We start from the raw sequence: 16,435 nt of genomic DNA, 5'->3' as shown, positions 1-16,435 counted from the left end.
GGGTGCCAAAGGGGGTGGGCTGGACAGGGGGCTATCAAGGGCTCATAGGGGACAGTCACCGACTCAGGATAGGAATCCGGCTCCTCTAGCTGCACTAGGGGAGGGGGGTCACAACAACGTTAGGGGGGTGCAGTGAGATGGGGCAAACTCAAACAGGGGAAGAGCACAAGCACATGGGTGGGGGCATGGGCGCACTGAGTAAGGGGCCAATCAGGGAGGGGGTATCCCGTGGGGAGGGGGGAAAACCAGGCTGGAGGCAGGACAGGGAACCAAGGAGCTAGCTTCAGAGGCCGGGGCGGGGCAAACAAACAAAAGCTGCAGAGAGAAAAGGGTGGGGCAGGCAAACAAAACTGAAGCCAGCAAGGTGCTGTGGTAAAGGGGAGGGCAAAAAGGCTGCAAGGGGCAAAATGGGGCAGGTAGCAAGGGACAAAGCTGGGGGTCCAGTCCAGGGGGATGGGGGGGCACGTGCACCTACAAAGAGTCAGTACGGGTTGGCTGCAGCTTCAGGCCCAAAAGGTGGTGAAAGGGCGCAACAGGGCCAAGCAAGCAGCCAAGTCCCAGAGGCAGGAGCCTGAGGCAGATGATAAGTGTCCACGGGGGGTGGACACACAGATGGACTGTGGGGCAGGCTCCACACCACACCCCTGGTGTCCCCACAAACACAGTCAAAACCCCCACCACAAGAGCACAGTTCAAATGTTACTCAGCCTTAAGGCCCCCTCCACAGAGGCCTGCAGAGTCCCTGTGCGCTCCCCCAGCAGCAGATGGCCTCATCCCCTCCTCCTTTGGGGTCCAGCAGCTCCCAGGCAGCGAAGGCGGCAGCAGCAGCCCGGTGGCCAGGCAGACAGAAAGGACCCTCACAGGTGGTGGTGGTGTCCACAGCAGCAGTAGCGACGGCTGGGGTAGGGGTCCCTCACTCCCCCCTTCCGGGGAGCGGGCCAACAGCCCCCCTCCCAAGGGGCTGCGGATGGGGCAGCAACAGCACCCAAGGGGGAGAAGTCCAGCAGCTAGTCAGCAACCAGGTAGCAGAGAAGGGCGGTGGGTGGTGTCTAGTCCAGCCCAGCCCAGCCAGGGAAGTAGCTGGAGCGGTGGTAGCAGCAAGGCCCAGTAGCGGCAGCAGGAATCTCCCTCCTTCCTCTCGGCCAGTTGGGTTCAGCAGAGGAGCCAAAGGCGGGTCTACTAGCCATCGGGTGAACAGGTTTCTGTTCCCTGAGTGACTAAAGCAGGAGCTGCCCTAGAGCAATTAGGAACCTGCTAGAACCAATTAAGACAGGCAAGCTAATCAAGACAGCTGGAACCAATTAAGACCTTTCTAGAATCAGTTATGGCAGGCAGGCTAATCAGGACACCTGGTTTAAAAAGGACCTCCCATCAGTTAGTGGGGGTGTACATAAGGAGCTGGGAGTGAGAGGATGTGCTGCTGGAGGACTGAGGATTACAAGCATTATCAGGAGAAAGGTCCTGTGGTGAGGATAAAGAAGGTATTGGGAGGAGGCCATGAGGAAGTAGCCCAGGGATTTGTAGCTGTCATGCAGCTATTACAGGAGATACTCTAGACAGCTGCAATCCACAGGGTCCTGGGCTGGAACCCAAAATAGGGGGCGGGTCTGGGTTCCCCCCAAACCTCCCAACTCCTGATCAGACACAGGAGGTGTTTACTTGGACTGTGGGTTCTACCAGAGGGGAGGTGTCTGGGCTGTTCCCTGACCTACATGGTGGATCAGCAGAGACTGTGTGGGGTTGTTCTTGTCTTTTTCCCCATGCTGACCAGTGATGAGGTTATCTGAGTGAACGGCAGATTTGAGCCATGAAAGTGGACAAACTGAGGGCTGCTGTGAATCTCTGAGGCAAGCAAATCTGCAAATAAACACAGGATCTACCAAGGTAGAGGAGGAACTTTGTCACAGGGCTGTAAAATATTAGTCACACTTCCTGGTTAATCACTGAAAAGAATCTTTTTTTGCCTTCTTTGCAGTATCTCACTTAAACTTGGCTAATAGCCATTGAGGGACCTGTCCTCCATGAACTTATCTAATTCTTTTTTTAACCCAGTTATACTTTTGGCCTTCCCAGCATCCCCTGGCAATGAGTTCCACAAGTTGACTGTGTGTTGAGTGAAGAAGTGCTTCCTTATGTTTGTTTTAAACCTGCTGCCTATGAATTTCATTGCATGACCCTTGGTTCTTGTGTTCTGTGAAGGAGTAAATAACACTTCCCTATTCACTTTCTCCACATCAGTCATGATATGAGTAGATGTCTGCCATATACCCTCTTTTCTGAGCTGAACAGTCCTAACCTTTAAATGTCTCCTCACATGGAAGCTGTTCCATAACCCTAATAATTTTTGTTGCCCTTCTCTGTACCTTCTAAATAGAGCAAACCAATCTAAAGCATCAAATCTGGTACAAGATGATGGACATATTTAAGACACTACTTAAAGATTTCCATGGGAAGTGATAATGGACACTACACAGAAAGAGATAAAGATGGTGACGTAGAGAACAATTACACAGAAAAATATATAGAGAAAAACCAGATCAATCAACATGACTCCCAGAAACCTGAACACACCAGCATGAGACCAAAATAAATAGCAGAAACTGGTGGATGCTCTAAGCCAGTGGTTCTCAAAGCCAGTCTGCCGCTTGTTCAGGGAAAGCGCCTGGCGGGCCGGGCACATTTGTTTACCTGCCACATCTGCCGGTTTGGCCAATAGCGGCTCCCACTGGCCACGGTTCGCCGCTTCAGGCCAATGGGGGCTGTGGGAAGGGTGGCCAGCACGTCTATCGGCCTGTGCCGCTTCCTGCAGCCCCGATTGACCGAGAATGGCGAACCGCTGCCAGTGGGAGCTGCGATCGGCCAAACCCACAGATGTGGCAGGTAAACAAACCGGCCCGGCCTGCTAGGGGCTTTCCCTGAACAAGCAGCAGACCGGCATTGAGAACCACTGCTCTAACCTCCTGTGTGAGGGTGAAGATTAAAGCCATCCGTTGCAGCCATTGCTTATAAACCACAATGTCCCAATCTGGTTCTCTCGCTTTACAGCATTTTCAGACATAATTACCAGGCTCAAAGTAGGGCCTGAAGAATCATGACATTTTTAGCTAAGGAAATGCTCTTGATCAGAAACCAGATTTTTAGTAGTGATACTACAGTTAAATAAGCCATTATCAACTTCCTACAGATCTTCTAAAAGCAATTTTCAATCATTATGGAACCCAAATTACGGAAGCAATCTTCATAAGGGGCACTTCCCCAGCTATAACACCTGCTGTGCTATGATTCATGCCTTTTGTGTTCGGCTTGGAACTGGGGGATGTTTATGAAAGGCTGTTATAAATACTACTTGTAATTCCTCTTTTCACAAGATTCTTTATTCAGGAAAAATGAGAAGTGCAACACACGGACGTCATATCATTTCCATTCCCATTGTCATCTGGCACTATTCTCATTACCACCTTCATGCAAATATTAAATGGATACGAGACCACTATCATGCAACATTCTAGAGAACCCGCTTTCCAGATATGGCTGTTAACATTTGTATGGCACAAGATCCAACTTACAATCTAATTGATGCAAATATGTGTGGGCAGGCCTGCAGTTGAGCAGTAAATGTTTGAGGAGGAAGAGAAATGTGTATGAATAATTCACATTCTTCACGCTGCGCATTATTAGTGATCTTACAAAATAATTGCCAGAAGCAACATTAGAAGCACCTCGTATGTTATTAGGCTTTATTTTCTTCAGGAAATCATTTGTATTTGAAAAGTGCATAGCATGCTGCAGGTGCTGCTTCATTCTAAATCCCAATACTTTAAAAATGAGTCAAACCTCACTGTAAGCTCCCCGGAGCAGGGATCATCTTTTCACTAGGTAAGTGTTGAACACTGCCTAACACAATAGGCTCTGCTGAAGAGTTACTACTGCCACTCATCATCATCATCATCATGGATCATCCTGTAGTCCTTTCTCAGGCAAACTCCCTTGAAGTCAATGGGAAGCCTGTCTGAGAAAGAACTGAGTAAGGACCTCAGGATCTAGCCCATGGTTGGTTGGTTGTTTTTTTCCCCAGGGAAACAGCTAACAAAAAACAGGGATACCGTAATAACCATGTGACGGGATGTATTAATTGTGAATTGTTACTTGTTCCCAATGTTATAAAAATATGAGAAAGACGTGCACTCTGCCCGTTTTAGAATTCAGCCATAGTATTTGGATGTCACTTCTGAGCAATTCATTGCGGTTGTGATTCAGGATATACAGCCATTGTTCCATATAAGTTACACACGCCCAAAATAACATGCTGTCAAACAGGCTGCATATAAGTGTGATCACATGCACACACCGCACAGCTGTTACAGCCCCAGGAAAGGAGAGAAGATATCCACAGCCACATGAGAGTTCTCATAGGGGAAGAAGAAGAAGACACAGCCATCCCATGTGTGGGCACAAATGAGCTGTCATCCTGGCATTTGATCCTGTAGGAACTGTGTCCCTGAAGGCCCATGATGCCTCTGAACTGCCTCCGTTGCTCTGCTGGCCACTGTTTTGAGTTCCTATCAGAAACACTACTAATAAGCATTTCCTGTCTCTATGGCAGTGAGACTAATGGTACTTCTTAGACTGGCTGTTTTTTCATAATACTTTCCTTCGTCAGAGAAGAGTCATGAAGCTAATTTATTAATATTGGTGCAGTGCTCAGTTTATGGTGGTGCATGCCACATAAAGGACAGAAACACTTTACAGAGGGGCCATCTTGGGTTCACTGAGGGGAGTGACAGTGGCCAATGTGGGGACACACATCTAGGAAAAATGGGGACGGCAGTGACTGGTGAGAACTAGGGAACTGACAGTGGTCCAATGTAGCGATGAAATGAATGAGAGGAAGTGGGAACATTACAAAAGCCTTTGGAGTGAAATATGTGGAGGCATAGGAGTTCCCCTGCAAATACCACTAATGGACTAAGCAAAAATGGGAAAGATCGGAAAATAATAAATTGGTATCGCTCATATTTGTGAGGCAACACTGTATAGTGGCTAGGGCACCGCACTGCGAGTCAGGGGACCCGGAGCCTAGTTTTGGCACTGTCACCAATCTGCTGTGTTTAACGTGAGCAGCTCACGTCACCTTCCTATCTTTGTTTCTCCTCTCACTGTTTGCATGTCTTGTACACTGAGACTGTGAACTTCTGGGGGGTAGGGACTGCCCCAGACTATATGTTTGTACAGCACCCACCTAGCACAAAGAGACCATAATTCTGCTGGGTTCCATAAGCATTTCCCCAGTAATGCATTTCCCTCATAAAAGTAATTTCAAATGTCTCCATCTCCCAGAGGAAATGGTAAATGGCCACTATAGACCTACCCAGCTCAGTGACCCGTTTAGCTAATGAGTGAGGATAATAGCTATCTTTATATTGGGTAGGTTGTTTAAAGCAGCCATTTGAACTTTTATTCTAATAAGCGATGGAGTGTAAGAGAGAAGCAGAGAAAGTCTGGCTGAGGAGCAGAACATACAGCTGATCCTGTTATCAAGGGCATATACTTCCAAACAGATTAGATGAGGATATCCTGGGTCTGTCTCAACTTCTTCCTCTACCCATCCTGGAGTCTAACTCTTTCTGACTGCTGGAAGCTGTTGCAGTATTGTATTACCATAGGCGCTGACTCTGTGGGTGCTCTGGGACTAGAGCACCCGTGGAAAAAAAATAGTGGGTGCTCAGCACCCACCATCAGGCCTTGCCGATCAGCTCCTCCCCCTTCCTCCCAGCAACTTCTGCCTACTGCAATCAGCTATTCAGTGGTGTGTAGGAGGCGCTGGGTGGGGGGGCGGGTCAGGGAAGGAGCGCCTCTGTGTATTACATATCTCTAATAGACCAGAGTCACTGCCTGGATGCTGATTTTTCCAGCAGAACCATGGCTGCAGGCCACTGGCAGCAGAAAGTTTACTTGGAAAGATGGTACAGTGGCAAAAGACAACCCCATTCTGCCAGAGGCCCAGAGTCAATGGGTGTGCCAGCATTTTGGAGAAGCATCAATTCAGCACATCCCCATGGGAGCCTCAGCTAGTGGAATAATTATAGAGCCCAGGTTGGAGTTTAAAGTAGTCTACCTCTGGCAGAGATCAGTAGCTGCACCATCATCTGCCCTTCCATCGGCGTAAATCATGTTTAAACAAAGAGGGTGAAAATTACAATTTCTAAGCCTTTAGGGACAAATTAGGCTTAGTAATAGTAATATTTATAGCACTAAATTTGTGTTTATCTGGTAAAAAATAGTTGCCACTCAGTAACAGTGATGGTTTTTCAAGTTGCATGAAAAATTAGAGGGATTGTTGCACACTCTGGTTTTGTGGTCTGACATTAAAAAACCCCCAAAGATGTTTAAAATAATAAAAAATTACCCTTCACAAAATTATATCAGTTGATTGCAAATTTGCCAAACTGCAAAAAGTCAAACTTTGTTCTATTTGCAGAATGTTAGTAAAAGTAAAGTCTGGATTCTCATCTCCCCAGTTCCCATTTCTACAAACTCAGATAAATAGGGTGCTGTGCGTCCATGAGGGTGTCTGTTTCTGTTTGTCACACTGATGTCGAAGATTGTGTACCAGTCCTGAACTGCAGGAGACACACCAAAGCTGGGCAATTTTAAAGTAACAAAGTGTAGCAACGATGTCATAGGGCCCATGTCCTTGCAGCAGTATTTCATTTAAAAAAAAATTTGTTTTACTGTAAATGAAAAATTAACAGTGACAGTCAATTCTCAGCAAGTTCAGTCGGAAGATTCTCCAAAGTTCAGACTTAACTGCATAATTCAACATTTTGACAGACACATTGTCAAGGAATGTGAGTGCAGTATGAAAGTACAGCATGTGTGGCAGTGGAATAATGGCAGTGATTGTATTAGAGACAGAGGTCTTGAACTACACACAAGATAAATACCACTACAGATAATTCAATACAGGGTAAACTGAACATGCGGGTTGGAAGACTTTTGTTATAAAACTCTGAGGCCCAAATTGTGCTCTCATTGACACTGATGTGATATGGAGCAACAATGGTAAAGTCAACATCGTTACTCTGGAATTATACCAGTGCAATAGACATATTTAGCCCAGAAGTTGTACATTAGTGTTAGTTTCATATACACTGGAGCAAATAGAAAATCCATATACATAACCACAGAATCTCTCCAACTTCTGTCAGAGTAATGCTGCTTGGCTATTATATAGTCATAGTCCTTCTCCTCTCCAAAGTGCTTTTGAAACATTAAAGGCCACGTCTTCCTGCATAGGGCCAGGAAGCTTACACCTTTGGAGTTCCCCATTGTCTATCAAATCTGTCTATAGGCATTCATACCACGCTCATCACCATGGTGTCTGAGAGCCTCCACTACAGTGTGTGTAAGATTTGCCCTTCTAAGGAATGTGTAGCCCCTGAAGCTCACCAGCCTTGGTGGATGATGTGTGCAGAGACCCTGTCTCCACACTGCCTCCCAGCAACACCCCTACTCAGCAGCAGGTGAGATGATACCTGTGCGTTGCCCTGCTTGTTGCTGCCCTTCAACCAGCCCCTAGGGCACAAATCTAAATTAATCCTGAAACTGTCACCAGCAGGGATCACTTACATCTGCAGCCCCTGCAGGCTGGGGGAAGATACTGTGGAAAGCAGACACCCAAAACCAAAAATGTTTTCTGCCCAGAGCAGTTGCGGTGTGGAGGATGGATCCTGAAAGCTGTCTCCTGTCCCAGCAGATCTCTTTAACAGCAGCACGATAGCTGCTCACTTTTTCCTAATTTTGCAGTTGCCTGGCCTGTTTACGAGCTGCCTGAGTAGCCTGGCTACTCAAACATCCCCACCCCAGTGCAGCTTCTCCACCCCACAACCCTTCCCACACATGCGACACTGCTGAACAAGCTGCTGACTCTGATTTTGGCCGATTAAGAGGGATTTTGGGGCTTGTGTGCTATTGGGTAGACTTTACCACCGCAGTGCTGTTTGAGTGTTTTAAATCTCTCTCTGAACATAAACAGCTGTAATAGGTGAACGTGAAAAGATCCAGATAAGCCTGTCAAAGTTGTTATAATTACCCTGTTGGCAAAGGACCAAGTAGACCTTTTTTTAAATAACTGATTGTTATTTAATATATAAATATAAAAATATATTAAAAAAGATTGTTATATTAAGAAACCCCTAAGTCTTCAGTATTACTGTTCCTAACTGCTTTATAAATAATGTCATCTGTCACTCTGAGTTCACACTATTAGAGTTATGCAGCATCTTGTTTTCAAGTTTCTCCTCCAGCTGCAGAAGCATTTTTGTTGTTTTCTCATATTGGCACTACAGCTCCTAATAAACTACTACTTATGGAGTGCTGCAGTAACTAGAGAATTGGTCTCATATCATTTTTCAAGGCAGCAGGTGAGTATTATTTGCGCAACCTGCTTTAACCTGTTTTTATGTATATGTAAAGGTGACTTGCTTAAAGTCTGCTACTTTAACTCTTTTCTATCTTTTAAATGTTCATATTAAAATAAAGTCAGTGTCCATGGTCAACGGGAAATGAATAATAAATCTGCAAATCTGCCCCTTTTCTCATGTAATAAAGCAGTTAATAGCTGAACATGCAATACTATACTTTTTTTTTTACATTTTGAAATGGAGCACATAAGAATTTTTTGAGATCTAGATCTTGGGAGACTATAAAGTCTGACCATATCTTAGGAGAGGTTTTCAGGTTTTTTCTGATTTTGTAGGTGTTCTTCCAGTGGTATGCAAGTTCGAATCCGTTGTGTCCAACCTTCCTTTGATGATGCTGTTTCTTTGATCAAGTGGGATGCAGTGTTTTTCCTGGCAGTCACCAGCGTAACGCCCTTGAATTAGTTTTGAAAATGATCCAATGTAGTTTCTGAGAAATTATTCAATAAACAAACTTTTGGACAAAATAAATTGGTGACTTCCATTATTTTTTTAAACCACTTCATAACCCATCCCTAGAATTCTTGCATTTTCCTGCACTCCCATACACTGTGCCAGGAACAACTTATCTCTAGTTTACATCTATCACAGAACTTTGAACTGTTTAGATTAAGTCTGGGCATTCTTTTTGGTCTGAGGTAAATTATGTCCCAGAAGCTGAAAAGGGTTACCTGGTGTCTTGCGCTTACAGGACCAAAACTCATCCTGTGTTGTGCGTGTATGCTGCAGGGAAGAGAACACAGGAAGTCTTTCCTCTGGTCTCATAACACATCTGCCTCAGAGCATGGCTGCATTCCTTTCTAGCATTCTGAAGTGCTAAGGAAGGCCTGGCTATTAGGCCTGCCAGCACATAAAATAATAGCATTAAAGAGGTGTTTAGGACACCTGGTTATGCTGTATTCACTGGCATGCAACATGTTCTAGTCAAAGTACATGCCTTATCTAAAAACACAAAACACCACCGTCCCTCAACAAACAAACTCCCAGCAGCGTGCACCCAATCTATCCTAGCTTAGTCACAGACGACATGCTTTTGCACTAGGCTGCCTTGCTCTGCCAAGGTAGGAAGGCTCATTTTGTATAACCTCAAAGCCACTGTGCATTATTTCTATAGTATATGTGGTTTCAGTTATAAGGATCAGACTGATAAGAGCCAAGCTACAATACTGTATGTTGACAGGTTTCAGAGTGGCAGCCGTGTTAGGCTGTATCAGCAAAAAGAATGAGGAGTCCTTGTGGCACCTTAGAGACTAACAAATTTGAGAGTGGATGAGTCATTGGGAGTAGATGAGTCATTACACAAACTAAAAACTATTTCCCCATGCTAATTTCCCCCCACTGTTACTCACACATTCTTGTCTACTCTCTGAAATGGGCCATCCTGATTATCACTACAAAAGTTATTTTTTCCTCTTGCTGATGATAGCCCACCTTAATCAATTACTCTTGTTAGAGTTGTTATGGCAACCCCCATTTTTTTTATGTTCTCTGTATATATCTATCTTTCTACTGTCTTTTCCACTGCATGCATCTGATGAAGTGGGCTTTAGCCCCTGAAAGCTTATGCTCACATAAATGTGTTAATCTCTAAGGTGCCACAAGTACTCCTCGTTCTTAATACTGTATGTGTGTCTTCCCCCCCCCCCATTCTTAAAAAATGGGGAAATCAGTTCAGACATCCTCAGTCTACAATCAGTGGTAACTTCCTTAAAGACAAGGAAAGCATTTGAGGACTGGCTATTTGGTCAGGATCTGGATGGCAAAGGGAAATGGGATGGTAAAGACTTGAACAGGGAACAGCAGCTGTTACTGGTCCACTAGACAATTCCCTGTTCTGTTCATCTGAGCAGCCCACTGCTAATCCAGAAAGCCAATGATCTTCTAGCAATGGAAGCATGGCTGATCTGCTGGAAAATCAGCATTCCTGGCGAGAAAGTGGAAGCTGACCTCCGCACATGTATAGCCTGGAAAACTGAGATTGGGCGTTTTCACCTATGGGTCTGTGTAAAGGAGAACAGACGCCATCATAAGTGGGATGTTGTGTCATACGGTTGGAAATGAGATGTTAACTTGTAAGGATCTTCCTACCTAGGCTAGGGAATCAGAAAGATTTAGAGGGGCTGATTTTCCTCTCACACATCTCCGCAGGTGTAACTCCACTGATTTACACTGAAGTTTTTCTTAACTTACACTATTTTATGTTAGAGGAAATTCAGGTCCATTGTTTTATTCTGCTGAAAACTGGTAAGTGAAATACTTTTGTTACTGGAAAACCTGCAACATATTTGGTGTCTTATTGGAGTTCACAATTTACCTTTGGAATACAGAAGCTGTAGTCCCTCCGCTGCAGTAGAGTTTAGTGAGTGCCTTAAAAACAGAGGGTCAGATAGCTCAATGAGAGCTGCACTTACTTATTCCAGCTGAAGATCTGTCCCAGCATATGTGTTCAGAGTAGCAGCCGTGTTAGTCTCCCCCCCACCCCACCCCCCACTGTTCCTCAGATGTTCTTAAAAAGAAAAGGAGTACTTGTGGCACCTTAGAGACTAACAAATTTATTAGAGCATAAGCTTTCGTGAGCTACAGCTCACTTCATCGGATGCATTTCCAATGAAGTGAGCTGTAGCTCACGAAAGCTTATGCTCTAATAAATTTGTTAGTCTCTAAGGTGCCACAAGTACTCCTTTTCTTTTTGCGAATACAGACTAACACGGCTGCTACTCTGAAACCTATCAGATGTTCTTGTTAACTGCTGGAAATAGCCTACCTTGCTTGTCACCATGAAAGGTTTTCCTCCTTTTTCCCCCCCTGCTGCTGGTGATGGCTCATCTTAAGTGATCAGTCTCCTTACAGTGTGTATGATAAAAACCCATTGTTTCATGTTCTCTGTGTGTGTATATAAATCTCCCCACTGTATTTTCCACCAAATGCATCCGATGAAGTGAGCTGTAGCTCACGAAAGCTTATGCTCAAATAAATTTGTTAGTCTCTAAGGTGCCACAAGTACTCCTTTTCTTTTTGAGAATATGTATTGTAACACTGCCATCAATGGTGGAAAAATTACCATTGTTAAAGTCAGGTTTTCTAGGCAACACAGACATTTCCATTTGTGAATGTGGATCCAAGGGTTACAATCCGCTCCATTTTAATTGGAGGTTTAATTAGTGTTAATAACAATGTAAGTTGTTAAACCTATTTTTGTGATAGCCCAATACACATGCATTAAATCTGTAATACCCTAGTAGGAGCCTGACCATCACTTTTATCCTACTAACTTTATACTCTTCCATTTGCTAAACATTTGTGCATCAGCTATATTTAAAGAAAAGAGACTGTAATTATGCAAAGTTCTTAATTATTTTTGTTGTAAATACATGGAAGACTAATCCTGCTCACATGTGTCAAAGGGAGGTTTTGATCTTTAAGTACAATGGGAGCTTTTCAGGCACTTAGGAGTGTTTATGTGTTGCCCTCTATTAGCAGGCTACAACTTAGAAAGCATGGAAAGCTCTTTCTGTAGTTGATAGTTAACAGTCCCTATTATATAGGTAATTTTGATTCCCCCAGTAATTAAAAAAAACAGAGAGAAATCCTCTTGCTTTAACATTTTTAAGCTTAATTGACAATTAGAACGTGCGAAATTTTTGATAAAAATGAGCAAGTGCTTTTCAGATTAAAAAAATGTAACAGTGTCTTTGTGGCATTTTTGCAAAGTATTTTCTGTTTTATTGTGTCCTTCAATCTGCCCAACAAAATCATAGTACACCACAGCATCTGAAACATAGGCAAAATTTGACATTAGTTCAGGAAAGAGGTAGTTTTCAAGGGCAGGAATAGGAAATCACCATTATGTGAAAAATAGGCCCAATTCTCTGTCTGTGAAGCAGAAAGAGAAGAAAGCCTGATGCCAGAAATTATTATATCATCCACCTCTGAACCACTCTGGGCTCCTTTTCAAAACTGAAAGAAATTCCAAGATCTAGTAAGATTATTCCTTCTCTTACACCACCCTGCATCCCCCCACAGATGTCCCTTTGTCCTGGAAGGAATGTGCATGGGATCCATTCTTATGGATTGGAGGAACAAAACTTACTGACAAGAACGGAAAGAGATTTGTCTTTGAAATGCAAGCCTGATTTCTGAGTTGGCAGATATATAACTTAGCCACTAATATACAGTGCCTCTCAAACAAATTGCTTCAACTCACTGTGTTTAGGCAAAGCACAAAATCGAGCTAATGTTTACTCACCTTTATAATCTAGAAATGAAAAATATCTGTGTAAGTATGAAACAATATTATTTGCTATATTTAAGGATGGGACACCTAAAACAGAGAGGTTGAGTGACACAGATGGGCAATGCTATAGCCTGTCAGGTTAGGTGCTGCTTGTAGAATCAACAACATGGAGTTGTCCTCTTGGTTCTGATTTGTCATTTCCTTTTAGTTTATAGCACTTTTTACCAGTATTCACAATGAAGATCAGTACAGCTGCACACATGACTAACTTAGATAGAGAGTTAACATTCATATATAGTCCTTTTGCCAAGTGGAGTCAGCAGCAACAAGGGCCGGGTTCAATATCCAGGGGTCCCTCTTAACAATAAAATACAGAATTGACTCGAGCCCCCACCCAGTAATCTGGGAAAATTAACTACCACCCCCTAGGTGACTCTACGAGGCAATACTTCCCCACTCACCAACACTGAGTCTGTGTATAGCAGACAAAACTTTTAATACAAAGAGAAGGAACCTGGCATTAATTTGGGGAAACACCACAACTATGATTTGAACACATCTGACCATGAGCAAAACTCCCACCACAGAGTACATTGGGCAGTGTCCTTTGCTTCCATTTCTCACCTTGTGGTGTGAAAGTCAAACCAATTTCCCTTTATCACACCTCTCCCCTTTCTCTCTGCCACACTCCACTCACAGCTGCTGTCCTTAGTCAGCGAAGACCCAGTGTTTAGAGGTGCGTTCATGTGAGTTCACCTCCACTCGGGGGACGGGGGAGGAGAACTGTCAAGCAATGTCCTGCCGCTGCAATTGGCTCACAGTTGCTGCTATTCACTTGGTGTCAGTGCTTGCTGCCACCACTGCACCGTCGTTCACTCCGCTGCTGTCATTCATTGTGCCATGGTGCCAGCATCTGCTCCATCACCGATGGCCCTGCGCCCTCACCTTCTGCTGCCACCTGTCTCTCTACTGAGACCTCTGCCAGTGGGTCCCTTGAGGTTCCACTCAGCACTCAGGTACTTTTATTGCTGGAAAACATGCAACATATTTGGTGTCTTATTGGAGTTCACAATCTACCTTTGGAATACAGAAGCTATAGTCCCTCCGCTGCAGAGCCCACACCACCAGGCAGGAACCACTTTCTCCACCCAAAAAGAAAAGGAGTACTTGTGGCACCTTAGAGACTAACAAATTTATTTGAGCATAAGCTTTCGTGAGCTACAGCTCACTTCATCGGATGCTGTAGCTCACGAAAGCTTATGCTCTAATAAATTTGTTAGTCTCTAAGGTGCCACAAGTACTCCTTTTCTTTTTGCGAATACAGACTAACACGGCTGCTACTCTGAAACCATTCTCCACCCACTCTCACTCACCACTGGGATCTGGCATCCGAACCCCCTGCTTAGTGAGTTCAGTTCTGTTGACGGTTACGCCATCAATCAGGACAGGCTAATCACAGTTCTGCTGCCCTTTCCTCATACAATGAAGATAACATTTGATTACCTCTGCAATCAGTACTAAAACGATCTGTAACCCAACACCAGCCAAAATTGATCACTTGGGCAACACAGCTCTGTCTGCTGCATACCTGGGCAGAGTAGGTATGTTCCTGTAAATACAGCCTGATCTTGAAGACACAGCTCATCACCAGGGCAGGCCTTACCATGAGGTAAACTGAGGCGGCCGCCTCAGGTGCCAGACTGTGTGGGGTTCCACTAGGACCCAGAGTGTAGAAAATTGTGTCTGCTGCTGGTACATATGTATTCTCTCTGCTCTAGATGCACAGAGATGGTGGAGTGCTTTGCTGGAGGAAGGAGGGCACAAGAGACATAACAGGCAAGCAGGAGAAAAGGTGAAAGGGAATAACAGAAAGAAGCAGAAGCTGCAGGGAGAGAGAGGAGGAGGAGCCTCTTATATAACCTTCTAGCACCCCCAGGAGCCTGGACTGATTAACACCAGCTTCTCAGGGAGCTTCCTGTTTCCTGCTGCTTCCCTGAACCCACTTGAGAAGAACAGGCAGTCCGCTAAAGTAGTAGGAGCCAGTTAGGCCCTTAAGACGCTGATATCTTCCCTCACTCAGGCCCTGCTACCAGCCTCCTTATTTGTCTGCTTCAATTGAGTGTTGAGAGCCACTATAGCTGGCATAGAACAGCAGTCATGAGTGAAAGAAGAAAACACCCCTCTGGGGCAGCATTCAGAAAAAGAAAGAAAGCAAAGGAAGTTTTTCTATCTAAGCAGGAAGGAGCTCTCCTGAGATACATAGACACAAATGTTCACAGTGAGCCTTCCGGCCCCAGTGAGGATGTGAGTGGTGAGAAGATGACTGATCTTCCAGTTAGTCAGAGTGTAGGTGACCTGGCAGCTACTGCAGCATCTATATCTCCGTCTCAAATGAATGTAACCAATGTTGCCTCTAATTTTTGACAGGCCGTGTGCGAAAAAAAATTCTTCTGTGCAAATTTTTGCACGTGCAGTGTTTCACCATGTGCGCGGGGTTTAGGATCTGTGTGCGCACGCAAATGGTAGAGAGGCTAAAAGTCGAGTAGAGTTGGACCTTGCAAAGGGAATTAAAACCAATAGTAAAAGGTTCTATAGCCATATAAATAAGAAGAAAACTAAGAAGGAAGAAGTGGGGCCGCTTAACACTGAGGATGGAGTGGAGGTTAAAGATAATCTAGGCATGGCCCAATATCTAAACAAATACTTTGCCTCAGTCTTTAATAAGGCTAAAGGGGATCTTGGGGATAATGGTAGCATGACAAATGGGAAGGAGGATATAGAGGTAGATATTACCATATCAGAGGTAGAAGCGAAACTGAAACAGCTTAATGGGACTAAATCGGGGGGCCCAGATAATCTTCATCCAAGAATATTAAAGGAATTGGCACCTGAAATTGCAAGCCCATTAGCAAGAATTTTTAATGAATCTGTAAACTCAGGAATAGTACCGAATGATTGGAGAATTGCTAATATAGTTCCTATTTTTAAGAAAGGAAAAAAAAGTGATCCGGGTAACTACAGGCCAGTTAGTTTGACATCTGTAGTATGCAAGGTCCTGGAAAAAATTTTGAAGGAGAAATTAGTTAAGGACATTGAAGTCAATGGTAAATGGGACAAAATACAACATGGTTTTACAAAAGGTAGATCGTGCCAAACCAACCTAATCTCCTTTTTTGAAAAAGTAACAGATTTTTTAGATAAAGGAAATGCAGTGGATCTAATTTACCTAGATTTCAGTAAGGCATTTGATACCGTGCCACATGGGGAATTATTAGTTAAATTGGAGAAGATGGGGATCAATATGAACATCAGAAGGTGGATAAGGAATTGGTTAAAGGGGAGACTGCAACGGGTCCTACTGAAAGGCGAACTGTCAGGTTGGAGGGAGGTTACCAGTGGAGTTCCTCAGGGATCGGTTTTGGGACCAATCTTATTTAATCTTTTTGTTACTGACCTTGGCACAAAAAGTGGAAGTGTGCTAATAAAGTTTGCAGATGATACAAAGCTGGGAGGTATTGCCAATTCGGAGAAGGATCGGGATATTATACAGGAGGATCTGGATGACCTTGTAAACTGGAGTAATAGTAATAGGATGAAATTTAATAGTGAGAAGTGTAAGGTTATGCATTTAGGGATTAATAACAAGAATTTTAGTTATAAGTTGGGGACGCATCAATTAGAAGTAACGGAAGAGGAGAAGGACCTTGGAGTATTGGTTGAT

Source organism: Dermochelys coriacea, chromosome 1 (assembly GCF_009764565.3).
Source record: "Dermochelys coriacea isolate rDerCor1 chromosome 1, rDerCor1.pri.v4, whole genome shotgun sequence".
Lineage (NCBI taxonomy): Eukaryota > Metazoa > Chordata > Testudines > Dermochelyidae > Dermochelys > Dermochelys coriacea.
The sequence above is the reverse complement of the archived record's forward strand: the minus strand, read 5'-3'. Positions refer to the sequence as shown.